Below are 12,125 nucleotides of genomic sequence, written 5' to 3'. Positions count from 1 at the left end.
CCATCCAGGGCCTCGAACCCCCGATATCCTGTGACCAATCAGCGACAGACGCAGTCCAGCCGCGAATTGACGCGGGATTTAAACCATGCTTCGCTGATTGGTCGTGCCCGGCCGGCCACGACCAATCAGCGATATTGGCACGGGATTTAAACACCGCTTCAGTGATTGGTCGCGGCTGGCCGTGCGTGACCAATCAGCGATATTGGTGCGGTATTTAAACATCGCTTCGGTCATTGGTCATGCCCAGCCGGCCGCGACCAATCAGCGAAAGGTGCAGTCCGGCCGCGAACTGGTGCCAGATTTGAACCACGCTTCGCTGATCAGCCAGCTGGGCGCGACCAATCAGCGATATTGGGGCGGAATTTAACCCCCACTCACAGCACGACATACATACATACATACATACATACATATTCTAGAATACCCGATGCGTTAATAATCGGGCCACCATCTAGTATTTCTATAAGTCCTCCCAATCTGAACATATTTCATCTTTGTAATACAGATTATTCTAGTTCAGGGCACAGTTTTTCTTCCAGGAATCCATAATAGAGACATGAAATATTTCACAGTTGTGTATTAATCTGACCAATTTTACATATTTCTTCACATTTTCCGTTTTCCTTTTAACCCAACCAATGGCTTCTGCCTCTCAGTGACTTGATTACTTTGATAACCTCAATCAAAAGGCAATTACCCAGCGAGGGCACAAGGTAATTATTCCCATCCACTGAAGATTGAAAGCACCTGAATAGACAGATGCAATTCTCTAAGCATTGACTTTATTGGTAGAAAAATTACCACTTCAGATTTCAAAGTCACCGAAAAAGTTGATTTGTTTTCAGAATTTCTGCATTTTATCAAAAAAAGTGACATTTGGATTGAGCTGGTATCATTACATGTCATATAGAATTGATAAAGATGATTAAACGACATCCTCATATATCTACAATTTTTTTCTATGTCTATTTTTCAAAAAATGAATAAAATATCATACAATGTGATATAATAATAATGACAATTCTAATATGATATATAATTATAATATATAATAATAATCATGGCAATTATAATATAATATATAATAATATAATAATTATGAAAAATATAATATAATAATATAATAATTATGACACATAATATAATATATAATTATTATATAATAATATTATAATAATAATGACAATTTTTATTATTATAATAATTATGATATTATTACGGTTTGAAAAATGTTTGAAATATTATAGCAGCTCCATTGTTGATCTGCAGGGTTCCAGGTCTTGAGACCCCCACCGATCACTCAAACCACAAAGCAGAATGACTAGGCTTTTTCATGACCATGTGCACAGCGGTGTACAGACATATAGATCTTCTAATGAGCGGGTACAGTGTACTTTGCACGCTCATGCATAAGCAAAGCATGTCAGCTCTGTGGTTTGAACTATCGGGGGTCTCAAGACCTAGACCACTGCCGTTCAACAGTATTTCAGAGGGGCTACAATATATTCATTTTTTCTATTTTTTTTCAGTTTGGTTATACCATGATAGAACGGTGACGACAGTCCTGAAAAAATTGGTACAATTGAATTTAACACCTGAACTGCCAGTCAGAGAAGTAGAAGAAGTGATCCACTTTTATCATACAGATGTAAACAAGTCTGCTATGTTAGTTGCACTAAGACTTGCAATCCAAATTATTCACCCCTCATTGCAAGTCAGATTTATTAGCAAAATTTACAAACATAGTGAAGTTTACAATAAACCAAGCAAACCAGAACAATGGAAATTGCTCAACACGGCTCAAATAACAAGTGGTTTCTCCAAATTGAACACAAAATACCACTTTTGCTGACTACTGAAGTCTAAAGGTATTCAATCCCTCAATAACAAGCATCTTCAGCACTTAGTAGAGCTCCTCTGGCTGCCCCCTGACGAAGGGTACCGAAACACGCGTCGGGGCGGACACCGGGACTCTGCAGCTATCTGATACAAGACCTCCAGGGTGATGTATTTATTTGCTATCTTTCTGCCCTACTAAATCCTTGCTATGTGTTCAAATTATGCCATACTAATCGATATATGATATTGTGACAGTTTTCCATGGCTGTGGGCTATTTTGTAGATGGGCCTTTGAGCCATTAGTTATTTAACCCTGTTGATAATAACTGACCCCTAAATGTATATAGTGCTATTATTCATCTATCCTTTTTGGGTCAGCAGCTGCTTTCTCCGGGTGTCTCTATCCGTTATTTGTTTTTAAGTATTGTTTGGGTGACTGTGTTGTCACCATTGCCTTCTGATACTTTCACTTTAATAAAGCAATTTTATATAAAGACATAAAGTTATCTCTTTGGATTTTTTCCTCTCCTTTTGCTCTGCTATAACCTGCTGCAAATGTAAAACAGCTTTTGGTAGAGTTTTTGAGGAATGTTAGCCCAATGACCTCCAGTTCACTAATATTTTTGGGTTCTCAAGAGAATGGTGTTAAAAGTCAAGACAAGAGATCATTCCCTTGCACAAACCAGGAAAAAGAGATAAAAAGAAATAGAGATATTGCATGTTACTAGACATACAGTTAAAAACATAGTTCAAAAGTCCAGAGTGAAAGTAGCATTGACTATACCACCTGGATGTGGCAAGGAGAGGAAGCTATCATCAGCTGCTATTTAATTTTTCAGGAGGCAGGTGGTCAAACACCCCCGAGTGACTGAAAAATACCTGTAGTAAAATGTTATGACAGCAGGCAAGGAAGATTAGTTTGCACAGTAAGAGGTATACTAAATTCTAAAGATCTCCTTTCCTTAACTCCATGATGTTCACCACTATTGACCCACAAACATAATAATAAGCCAAGGAAGTTTTGGAATTCAGTTTTGTGGAGACTTGAAATAAAACTGGAACTTTTTTCTGTCTATGATTCAGCGTTATGTCTAGAGGTGGAAGAAAAAAGCATATTCTGAAAAGACCACCCTGCCTACAGTGAAACATAGCGGTGGCTCAGTGATGCCTGTACTGAAACATGTAGAGGGCTTGACGATGCCTACCTTGAACATTGGCAGTAGCTTGGTGAAGCATGGTGGGGACTTGGTAATGCCTACATTGGAGCATGGTAGGAATATGGAGAAACCTGAATTGAAGCGTGGTGAGGATATGGTGATGCCTACAGTGAAGCATGGTGGAGACTTGGTAATGCCTACAATAAAGCATGGAAAGTACTTGGTAATGCATATAGTGAAGCATGGAGGGGACTTGGTAATCCCTATAGTGAAGCATGATGGGGTCTTGGTGATGCCTGCAGTGAAGCATGATGGGAGTATGGTGATGGATACAGTGAATTATGGTGTTAGGTTGGTGATGCCCTTGGGATGATTTGCTTTCTCTGGCAGAGAAAACCTGCAGTGTGTTGAGAAAAATATGGATTCAATCAAGAATGTTGAAATACCAGTTAAAAACTTAATGTCTTTTGTGTTAAGCCTTAGGTATGGCATTATTGGATGCCCATCACAATAGCTTAATTTTGAAAGAAGTTCTGGAAGAATTTGGTGTGGCCATCACAGTTGCCCAACTTGAACCCCATAGAAAATCTTTGATGGGTTTTGAAGAAGGTAAGAATATTAATGAAGTGAAGTACACTGACCTTGGTGACTGAGCTGAGATTACTCAGGAATGCTGCCATAAGCTGGTGTCTGTCTTTGCATCCCTTTTGCAGCAGGTCACCACAAGAAAACTGCTCTGCTGAGTACTAAACACTAGTGTTGAGCATTCCGATACCGCAAGTATCGGGTATCGGCTGATACTTGTGGGTATCGGAATTCCGATACCGAGATCCGATACTTTTGTGGTATCGGGTATCGGTATCGAAACAACATTAATGTGTAAAAGAAAGAATTAAAATAAAAAATATTGCTATACTCACCTCTCCGACGCAGCCTGGACCTTACCGAGGGAACCGGCAGCGTTCTTTGCTTAAAATGCGCGCATTTACTGCCTTCCGTGACGTCACGGCTTGTGATTGGTCGCGTGCCGCCCATGTGGCCACGACGCGACCAATCACAGCAAGCCGTGATGTAATTTTCAGGTCCTGAATGCCTAATTCTAGGCATTCAGGATTTGAAAATTACGTTACGGCTTGTGATTGGTCACGTCGCGGTCACATGGGCGACGCGACCAATCACAAGCCGTGACGTCACGGGAGGCAGGAAACACGCGCATTTTAAAATTACGTCACGGCTTGTGATTGGTTGCGTGCTGCCCATGTGACCGCGACGCGACCAATCACAGAAAGCCGTGACGTAATTTCAGGTCCTGAATGCCTAATTCTGCATTCAGGACCTGAAAATTACGTCACGGCTTGCTGTGATTGGTCGCGTCGCGGTCACATGGGCGGCACGCAACCAATCACAAGCCGTGACGTAATTTTAAAATGCGCGCGTTTCCTGCCTCCCGTGACGTCACGGCTTGTGATTGGTCGCGTCGCCCATGTGACCGCGACGCGACCAATCACAAGCCGTAACGTAATTTTCAAATCCTGAATGCCTAGAATTAGGCATTCAGGACCTGAAAATTACGTCACGGCTTGCTGTGATTGGTCGCGTCGCGGCCACATGGGCGGCATGCGACCAATCACAAGCCGTGACGTCACGGAAGGCAGTAAACGCGCGCATTTTAAGCAAAGAACGCTGCCGGTTCCCTCGGTAAGGTCCAGGCTGCGTCAGAGAGGTGAGTATAGCAATATTTTTTATTTTAATTCTTTCTTTTACACATTAATATGGATCCCAGGGCCTGAAGGAGAGTTTCCTCTCCTTCAGACCCTGGGAACCATCAGGGATACCGTCCGATACTTGAGTCCCATTGACTTGTATTGGTATCGGGTATCGGTATCGGATTAGATCCGATACTTTGCCGGTATTGGCCGATACTTTCCGATACCGATACTTTCAAGTATCGGACGGTATCGCTCAACACTACTAAACACACTTGTCATGAAGGGATTCATAACTTTGAGACTGTTGGAGTCAAATCTGTCATTTTAATGCTGAATTTGGAGACACTACTTATGTTGTTTTATTTAAATTATTCTTATTTCATTAGTTTGTTGTACACAGCAGAAAGTTTCAAAATTTTGCTTAGAGACCTAATTTGCAATTGGAGTTGAACATTTTTGATTGTAAATGTTCATTAGTCATTTTGGTAAATAAAAGTTTAATATGAAATTTACCATTAAATAAATACATTAAAGGGAATCTGTCACCCCCCCCTGTCACCCCCAAAAGAGCCAGCTTGTGCTGCACTAATGCTGCATTCTGACAAGGTGGCTCTTTTTGTACTTGTTCCTGGCACTGCTGAAATAATCGTTTTTGAAATGTGTCCCTCATACCTGTGAAATAGTCCTGGGGGCAGGTCTTTCCCCCTAACACAGACGCACCACAGTCGTCACTCATGGCCTCCGTGCGCCGCCTCCTCTTCCTTCATTAACATTCCCGGCGCCCGCGCTGTTATTTTTTTTTCCGGGCATGAGCAGTTGTGCTGCCCTTCAAACTTACAGAGCAGGCACCGGGGACACTAATGAAGCAAGAGGAGGCGGCGCCCGGTTCGCAGAGGCCATGAGTTACGGCTGTGGTGCGTCTGTGTTAGGGGGGGAAAGACCTGCCCCAGGACGATTTCAAGGCATGAGGGACAAATTTCAAAAACGATTATTTCAGCAGTGCCAGGAACAAGAACTAAAAGAGCCACCTTGTCAGAATGCAGCATTAGTGCTGCACAAGGAAGCTCTTTTAGTTACAAACGCCTGGGGGGGACAGGTTCCCTTTAAATATATGCATTTTTACCCTGGCAATCGAATCAGGAATTTCCTACTATCTGCTATTCACTGTCTGCTTTGCTGAATAGACTGGGCCAGAGTCATTTCTCATTGGAGGTCAGTGGATTTAGTGAAATCTTAATGAGACAGAACAGAAATACTAACAATAAACACACATATATGGCTCATTCTGTATCTTCTCTGTCAGGGATTATTTTCTAGAGTAAGGGCCCAGTTATTGTATAAGTCTATTCACTGTCTGCTTTGCTGAACAGACTGGGCCAGAGTCATTTCTCATTGGAGGTCAGTGGATTTAGTGAAATCTTAATGAGACAGAACAGAAATACTAACAATAAACACACATATATGGCTCATTCTGTATCTTCTCTGTCAGGGATTATTTTCTAGAGTAAGGGCCCAGTTATTGTATAAGTCTATTCACTGTCTGCTTTGCTGAACAGACTGGGCCAGAGTCATTTCTCATTGGAGGTCAATGGATTTAGTGAAATCTTAATGAGACAGAACAGAAATACTAACAATAAACACACATATATGGCTCATTCTGTATCTTCTCTGTCAGGGATTATTTTCTGGAGTAAGGGCCCAGTTATTGTATAAGTCTATATACAATTTTCTGTAAATTAGGGCTTTCATTTTGGCTACCATAAAGCACTTATACCCCATTGCATTGCACATGCCGAAAGGAAATGTGTGCATGTCAAAAAATGGCCTCATTTGGAAGACTTTATTTCTTCACATACTTTTAAGGAGATCTAAGCCTTCAAAACAAAATCTATTAAAATAATAATTAGAAAAAAATAGGGTGATAATTAACCACCCAAAAACCTAGTTGTGGATGAGGCCATAATAGTATTTCTAAGGTTTTAATATTATTCCCTAAGGCTTGAAAATTTCTACTCCAGCAGTATAAACATGTCACATTTTTCTTTAGTTTTGAAGCCGAAAATAACTTTTTAGAAAATTCCATTGTAATTAGGAGAACCTACCTTCTCAAAAATTCCAGGTACAACGGGACGCCTGCCGATAATTAAGGATCCAATTTTGAGAATTTGTCCCACGTCCAATCTAGAAAAGAAAAAATGCGAAAGATTAGAAGCCTGGCACAGCGATTACTTAACATTTCCTTTTGGAAAGTAAATCTTCACAGCACTGTCATCATCTCCAGTCCCATTATACTAACACCTCATAGAATTTACACTTTCTGTATAGAACCGAAATCAAACACATAAATCAGCAGAAAACCTGTAAGATTTCCATACTGATAAAACTTTCTTTCCGACAAAGGATAAAATGGTCCGGCAGACTTAATTGCTGTGTAGTTCAGCTACATCATAGAATTTTCCATAGAGTTATATACAGAATTTTGTAATTCTTATAGTTACAAATGGCACGTCTTGCAATATCATTATGGTTATTTTTTTTGATAGATTGTCTGTAATGCAACTGAATGGAGTCTTGAAAGGGTTATTGCCATCTGTAAAGATGGGTAAAATTGGAAAGAGCCTGTAAAAAACAAAATACTTTCCAATTTACTTCTTATTCTTTTTATTTAAATTACCTGAATGGTTATATTTTTTATTGTATTTTTTATTTCAAACCATTCAGTGGTCAATCTGGGTTGGCTGAACATGAGCAGAGCTTACAAGCTCTCTTTTTAATGTAGCTGTTCGAGTTCAGTGGACTGTGCCGATAGTTCCTGATTCCTGCCAGCTTTAGTGTCACTGCGCCCGTCATACAGCAGTATTGGTAGTGCCCAGTTTGGACCAGTAGAGCAATGATGCCACTGGTCCGAACTGTCAATCAAGCAGCCACTCCCACAGGAGGAGGAGATCAGGAAGGCAGGAGATTTGGGAGCAGTGCGCTCTTGAAATAAAAGGGTGAGACAAGCCCTTTAATTTGTATTCAGAATCAGAAAAGAAGAGAAATGTTTTTAATATTGGCTTTTAGGGGAAAAATAATTAATCCAGAGCGACCTAACAGGTATGATATTATCATTTACAGCATTTTATTACAAATTTATTATTATGCTTTATTGGTTTCTCGCTGTGTATGGTACATATCTGTATGTTGTACATATAGACAATATGTTACTATGTTGCCTAAATTGGAAAGAAGTTTTTTTGGGCAGAAGTAGAAAAAAAAGGGGCCTGGAGGTAGGCGCAGCAGGGGGCAACTCTGAATTCAACAAGTTTGGCACCAATAAAGCAAAAAACACCCGAGTCATGAAACCCAGGAAAGAGCATCAGGGATCAAAGTCTAAAAAAATATGACAGTATATGTATATGGTGAGTATATAATTTTCATATTTTGGTATTAAGAAACACAGAAAGAATGGAGGGGAAATGAGATTGAAGATGAGTATTAATGTACTGTAAAAAGGTTGGAGGACCAAAGAAACTATAGTCCCCATACACACAGATGGGTGTTACAATTGGTAGACATCTCAGTAATTGGACATTTATCTAAAATTGAACATCTACAGATGTAGTATAGTGACATACCATGATGTATGTGCCACAGTGAAACAAGTTACTGTATCTCGATGCAGAAAAAACGAGGGTTGTTGAAAACGCTCGTTTCGCGATTATCTTGCCATCTGCATAGGCTGCTGACCAGCCGATGAACGATCAAAATGGTCACTCATTGGGTGAAATGATCTTTCACAGAGCACAAAAGATCATCATTCTTGGCAGGGTATAATCTTGTGTAAACAGGACTCGTGCTGTTGAGAACAATGGTAGCATCTAGTATAGATTGCTCAGTTTTCCTAATTTACTTTGGTCTCCTTGTACAAAACATGATTTGTTGATGGGCCTTATTGGACTGTAGTTTTGGAACGCCAAAATATTTTGGCCTGTGTACATTAAAGCTTTTATACCAGAATTGTTGAGTTAAAAGTTTTGAAAAGTTGAAAAAATGTTGCTCAACATGGAGCTGCATAAAAATTTCGCAAGTTTTGGTTTTATCACTCCAGTTTCCCTCAGGTCTGCAAAAATGGGCTAAATCAGAGTGTGATGGGGGTGTTGCTATAGCTCATCTAAGTTATGGCTAGCTGTGGCACTTCTTATGCCAGAAAGAAGCAAAAATCTGGTGAATGATTCCTTTTAATAAATCGGGGCCATAATCTCGGTAAATCTCAAAATATTTTGTCATTGAACTAAAATCTATACTAATAAAAAATTGAAACAACATTGTGGCTATTTTCAAAATACAATTGTGCTCAAAAATTTACATATTCCAGCAGAATTTTTGCTTTCCTGGCCTTTTTTCAGAGAATATGAATGATAACACCTAAACTTTTTCTCCACTCATGGTTAGTGGTTGGGTGAAGCCATTTATTGTCAAACTACTGTGTATTCGCTTTTTAAGTCATAATGACAACCCAAAACATCCAAATGACCCTGATCAAAAGTTCACATACCCCATTTCTTAATAACGTGTATTGCCTCCTCTAACAATGATCACAGCTTGAAGTCTTTTGTGGTAGCTGTGGATGAAGTTCTTTATTTTCTCAGATGGTAAAGCTACCCACTCTTCTGGGCAAAAAGCCTCCAATTTCTGTAAATTCCTGGGCTGTCTACCATGAACTCACCAGAGTGGCTCAATGATATTGAGGTCAGGAGACTGAGATGGCCACTCCAGAACCTTCACTTTGTTCTGCTGTAGCCAATAACAGGTCGCCTTGGCCTTGTGTTTTGGATTGTTGCCCTTCCGGGCAGATGATTGCAAATTTGCCTCCAGTATTTGCTGATAATGTGCTACATTTATCTTTCCTTCAACTTTGATCAAGTTTCCTGTGCCTTTGTAGCTCACACATCCCCCAAAACATCAGTGATCCACCTCTGTGCTTTACAGTAGCAATGGTGTTCCTTTCATCATAGGCCTTGTTGACCTCTCTCCAAATGTAATCTTTATGATTGTGGCCAAAAAGTTCAATTTTGGTCTCATCACTCCAAATTCCCTTGTTCCAGAAGTTTTGAGGCTTGTCTCTGTGCTGTTTTGCGCATTGTTGGCAAGATACTTTGTGGCATTTGTGCATTAATGGCTTTCTTCTGGCGACTTGACCATGCAGCTCATTTTTCTTCAAGTGCCTCCTTATTGTGCATGTTGAAACAGCCACACTGCTAGTTTTCAGAGAGTCCTGTATTTCAGCTGATGTTATTTGTGGGTTTTCCCATCCCAAACAATTTTCCTGGCTGTTGGGGACGACATTTTTGTTGGTCTACCTGACCATGGTTTTGTTTTTACAGAGCCCCTAATTTTCCATTTGTTAATCACAGTTTGAATGCTGCTGACTGGCATTATCAATTCCTTGGATATCTTTTTGTATCCCTTTCCTTTTTTATACAGTTCAACTACCTTTCCTGTAGATCCGTTGACAATTCTTTTGCTTTCCCCATGACTCACAATCCAGAAATGTCAGTGGCTGGATGAAAGATGCAGGAGTCTGTCTGGATCCCAGAAACTCACTCAGCTTTTATGCACACATACTGATTGCAAGCAAACAGGTCACAGGTGAGGATGTTACCTTTAGTAGCCATTCAAACCCATTTGTGTCAACTTCTGTGCATGTTATCAGGCAAAAATCACCAGGGTATGTCAACTGTTGATCGGGGTCATTTGGATGTTTTGGGTTGTCATTGTGATTTAAAAAGAGAAAACACAGTAGTTTGACAATAAATGGTTTTCACCCAACCACTAACCATGAGTGGAGAAAAGGTTTAGGTGTTATCATTCACATTCTCTGAAAAAAGGCCAAGAAAGCAAAAATTCTGCCAGGTATGTAAACTTTTGAGCACAACTGTAGCTTAAAATGTATGGGAAAAATAAGTTGTGGATGCTTTGCTGAATTTTTGTTTAAATCCACGAAAGCTAATTTTGCTGTGGATTTCATTTTATGCATTGAAAACTAAAATTTATTGAAATCATATTCAATTTGCTGATACAGAAAATCTTCAGCATATCCTTTAACAATAAACATATGAATATAGGAATTGACTGAATCGAGCTTTTCTTAGCAGGAGTGTGAGTCTCATCAGGCTCCTCCATTGCAGAAATTAGATTTATTCAAAGATGCTACATGAGTCCATGATGTATCAAACAATCATTTTGACTAGAGTTTACATTTTTTAAAAATACATAATAATGGATAAAAGCAAGCTAAAGAATAAAAGTAAAAAAGAAAAACATTCGGTCTGCAAATAAGAAGTAAAGTTTCACTACCAATTTGTCTTTGGAATATCAACAAAAACTTTTACCAGACAATTGTTAAGGCCTGGGTCAATCTGAAAATTATCTCAGCAATTTAATGAGGAAGTCAGAAGACGGAGACAAAAATGCAAACATTTCATTCCTAAAGAATTTAGCGATATTTTGGCTTTAATAACTTTATTCCACCGTCTTATCTCGCCCCCACTTTCTTGTTGGCAGGAACGTGTTGATGTCACTGCAGATGATGTAACTAAAGTGAATTCAGAGAGAAGGTCTCCCGCTGAGCTGAGATATGCTGGTCACCCTGCCGTGCTTTTTAATTCTATGTAGCAAACAGCCTTGCTTCTGTCATGATCAGAGATAGACACAAAATGGAGTTGATACAGGTATAATCTGTAAGTTCTTTTAATTATTTTAGCTACACAGGACCCCTGTGAATTTCGAGACTTCAAAACAATCATTACTCATTGTGAGTAGCTTGTGTCTTACTTCTTTTTTCTTTGTAAAGAGATACAAAATAAATATTGTCGTAACGGGGGTATGAATCCATTTCATTTAGTGTTTATTAGAAGTTCTTCACCATAGTCTCATCTGTTTCAAGAAAGGCTTTTAAATCAAGTCAGGATATAGTAAATATAAGGCTGGGCCTTCACAGCGACATTGGACTTTATCATATGTCATGGGGCCAAGCATCGCAGTATCCTGATGCTACACATTGCACCATAACGAAAGAGACCATTGTCGTTTTGTGACCTGCAAATTCCTGTAGATGTGACTAGACAGGAGCAAATCTTTTGAAATTCGAATTCACTAACGTTGCTGAATTTTACTAAAAAATTTAATTTGAAGCTAATTTGTTTGCGCAAATGTAAATACTGCAAAGCTTGCAACCGTTTGTAAAATGCCCATAATGAAGAGGAGACAGAAAGAAAACCAAGCTGACTATAGGAACTTACACTCTGCAGGAGAGAGAGAGCACCCTGCTGACCATAAGAGCTTACACTTTACAGAAGAGAGAGGACCCTGCTGACCATAAGAGCTTACACTCCACAAGAGAGAGAGAGGACTCTGCTGACTATAGGAACTTACACTG

The 12,125-nt window shown here is 39.6% G+C and overlaps 1 protein-coding gene across 2 annotated transcripts in view; it reads right to left on the bottom strand.

Annotated features, from left to right (window-relative positions):
• The window catches only part of CNTN5 (contactin 5), a 2,016,448-nt gene that overhangs the window by 1,337,741 nt on the left and 666,582 nt on the right, over positions 1 to 12,125 (bottom strand). For both annotated transcript variants that reach the window (XM_077298468.1, XM_077298469.1), the window contains exon 3: positions 6,808 to 6,886. The gene's annotated coding sequence lies outside the window, so the exon portion shown is untranslated. The remainder of the gene's footprint in view (positions 1 to 6,807; positions 6,887 to 12,125) is intronic.

The sequence above is a fragment of the Ranitomeya variabilis genome, chromosome 3 (assembly GCF_051348905.1).
Source record: "Ranitomeya variabilis isolate aRanVar5 chromosome 3, aRanVar5.hap1, whole genome shotgun sequence".
Lineage (NCBI taxonomy): Eukaryota > Metazoa > Chordata > Amphibia > Anura > Dendrobatidae > Ranitomeya > Ranitomeya variabilis.
Note: the sequence above shows the minus strand (reverse complement) of the source record. Positions and strands in the feature narration are given on the sequence as shown.